Source organism: Crocodylus porosus, unplaced genomic scaffold (assembly GCF_001723895.1).
Source record: "Crocodylus porosus isolate Cpor-Errol unplaced genomic scaffold, CroPor_comp1, whole genome shotgun sequence".
In the NCBI taxonomy this organism is placed as follows: Eukaryota; Metazoa; Chordata; order Crocodylia; family Crocodylidae; genus Crocodylus; species Crocodylus porosus.
The window spans coordinates 82,668,702-82,671,749 of NW_017728886.1; positions in this window are offsets into that span (position 1 = coordinate 82,668,702).

The window sequence follows — 3,048 nt, forward strand, 5'->3', positions numbered from 1 at the left end:
AACCTCCCACTATTATGCACAATCTTCCTCTGACCATGTAAACTGCTAACTTTCTAGGCAGTGCATTCCTTCCTTCCCTCTCCAGTGATGCATATATGTTGAACATTTCTAATTCTGTTCCCTTGACTGATAGTATCATTTGTTGCAGTCTGCCATTCATGACTTTTTCTACCTACTTTGTTCTTAGCTCTGGGTTCTTGAATAATATTGCCTGCTGCTTTGTTCTCATTTTTCCTGACTACCAGGATGGTCCCCTTTGCCACCTTTTCTCTCCCCTAGTATACCATTTATGCTTGTTTTAAATGAGTGCACCTGTCCCTTTCAAGCTCATCTGTGCTACTGGTTGGGATGGTCAACTCCTCCCTTACTCACATTCCTATATGGTTGGTAAGCTGTTGGATTGCTTTTGCATTTAGGAAGACTTGCATATTTGTGTCACCCAGCCGCTTCCTGCCTTCTGGTCTCTGCTTCAGGCTGGAGCCCAGAGGTATTAGTGGCAGGAAACTGTTCTCCATCTCTGACTCCACCTCCCTCATTGTCAGGTTTCTTCTTCCTCGTCTTCAGTCCCTGTGTCTTTTTTCTTTTCCTAGCCTATAACTCTGGTTCTTTCTCTTGCTCCATCTCCACTTCTGTTGCCTGTAGGGTGTCTTCTTTTTTCCCTATCCACATCTCCATGTCTCAGCTGTTTGCTGTTCCCATGTTTCCTTCCATTCCATCTCTTATTTCCTTCTGGACTGCTTCAGTCACAGAAATGTTGCCTCCCTCCTTCTCTGTTTCACCCTCCTGCAGGGTTTCTTCCACATTTCTATATCAGTGTCCAACCCCTCCTCTCCTCTGCTCTCCCTCTTTGGGTTTTCCTGTTCCTTTGCTGCTTTGTGCCCCATCCCATCACATCTGTAGCACACCATAAGGAGACAGTGGACATGACTACATGAGATGCTTTACTGTGCAATAAGTGTGCATGTTTACATATGCATACATATGTCTACATATGCATATGTTTAATGCACAGTAAACTGCTCTACTTGTGAGTAAATTTGCTACCTGCAAATGCAAGAAGCTAATTTACTTTTGAGTAGTTGCTGTGCAGCAGTGCATGTGCAGACACTGACTGGGAGCAAATTTGCTCCTGGTCAGCTCTGCCAGTTGGGGGCCAGCCTTAGCTTAGGCCCAGGGCCCCAGGGCTGAGCCTCTCCTGCCCCAGGGCTAGGCTAGCTGTATGCCAGCCCCAGCCCCAGCCCAAGGACCTTCAAAGCTTGCAGTCATGCTAGAGGCCTAGGGCATGTGCAAGCAACCTGTGGCCACACCTGGCCACTGTGTTCCCCTGCAGAGGCTGCAGGGCAACTGAGGCAGCCTAGATGCACCCTGGCACTGCTCCCTAGCACTGCAGTGCTGCACGGCTGCTAGGGCCACACCATCCAGCCCCACATGGTGCTGCTGGCACCTGCCGGGCCTGGCAGCACCTGGGCCCAGCTTCTGACCATCTGTGACAGCTCCACCTGGCCACAGGTGACCCCCAGCAACCTGCCCAGACCTTGCAACTGCTGCCTGGCACTGCCTCACTGCACTCCTGCCAGTCCTGAACTGTGTCCCTGTGCTGGGCACTGCAGGCAGCTTCCCAGGCCCAGCAGCAGCACATGGAGGCCCAGAGAGCCATTGTGGGAGCCATGCTGGTATTTTTCTCAACACCACATGCCACCTCCTGCGGCCCCAACTGGTTGCAAAACCAGCCTGAGGATCTCATGGCACTTTAGTGTGAAGCTGAGGTGCTCAGTCAGTTTGCACATGGTGGGTGCTGCAATGCTCACGTTTATGAGGGGCTGTTAGGTCACATGTGGCAGCACAGGCCCAACTGATTGCTGCGCCAGTGCTGCATAAAGGTCAAGGCCTTGTGGGTCTTGTTAGCACTGATGACAACCATTGGTCAGGGACTGCTGGCAAGTCTATGCCCTTCATGCAGCAGCTGGACACCATTCTTGCACCCTGGGACCATGACCACAGCCATGCCATGTGCTTGAGCACAGGCGGCCTGACCAAGCCTCTGCTATGGCCCGACACCTGCAGTAACATATCATGGGGGGAGGGCCCCTCAGGCCACTAGCAGCCCATCCCACCAAGCTCCCCATTCCTGGCATCATCCAGCAGCTCTGGGAGCCACAGCCAGTGCCTGTCCTGCCAGCTTCGTGGCCTCAGGCCCATCCATGAGGCAAGGCTGGCTATATCACCACCGAGCACCAGCAGCTTCAGCTTCTCCCTGGAGGGAGACTGTGCCTCTGCTGCACCCTTCTGACCCAGGACACTGCCGGGAGCTGCACACCATCACCATGAGATGGGACTGACCTGAGCCACGGGGCATATCAGCATTGCCCAGTTGGTAAGCCCCGCACTGGGGGGAGGGCCCTCTCTGCCCTGGCCCATGGCCCCTGGCCCTGTCCTGGCCCATCCTTTCCACCTGGCATACCTATGCTCCTCCGGCATCCAGGTTCCCCTGCACAGCATGCAACGAGGTGGGAGATAGTGCAAAACCTTACTGAGCAACCTGTACCCCCACAGCTAGGATGGGCATGGGCCTCTCGTGCTGAGGAATGCATCGATGCTAGTGGTGATGTCAAGGCAGGGAAGTGGGGATGGGGAGCTTAGTTGGCTGGGCCCAGGCCTGCCTACCCAAGTTACCATGGTCTGTGAGCATCTGTGCCCATTGTGGGGAGGGAGGGGGAATGGGCTCTATTGTTGCAGGGGAGTAGGTAATCTGTTTCTGTGATGGGAATAAAGTGGTTTTCAGAAAACTGGCCACAGTGAGCATGGTGCTGGGGGTGGGTGGTGGGATGGGGGTCTGTGGGCAGCAGTCCAGGTGGGCTACAGTGGAGAGTGCAAAAGGAGGTGTTCAGCCAGTGCCTCTTGCACCCAGTGCCCTGGCCCCCACTGGCAGGTGAGCGGCTCACCCAGGGCCTTAGTGGGGGGGGCCACTGCTGTTGCTGCTGGTGCTCCCAGTGCCAGGTGCCCTCTGCCTGCTGTGACTCCTCTATGCAGGCCTCACAAAACAGCTGC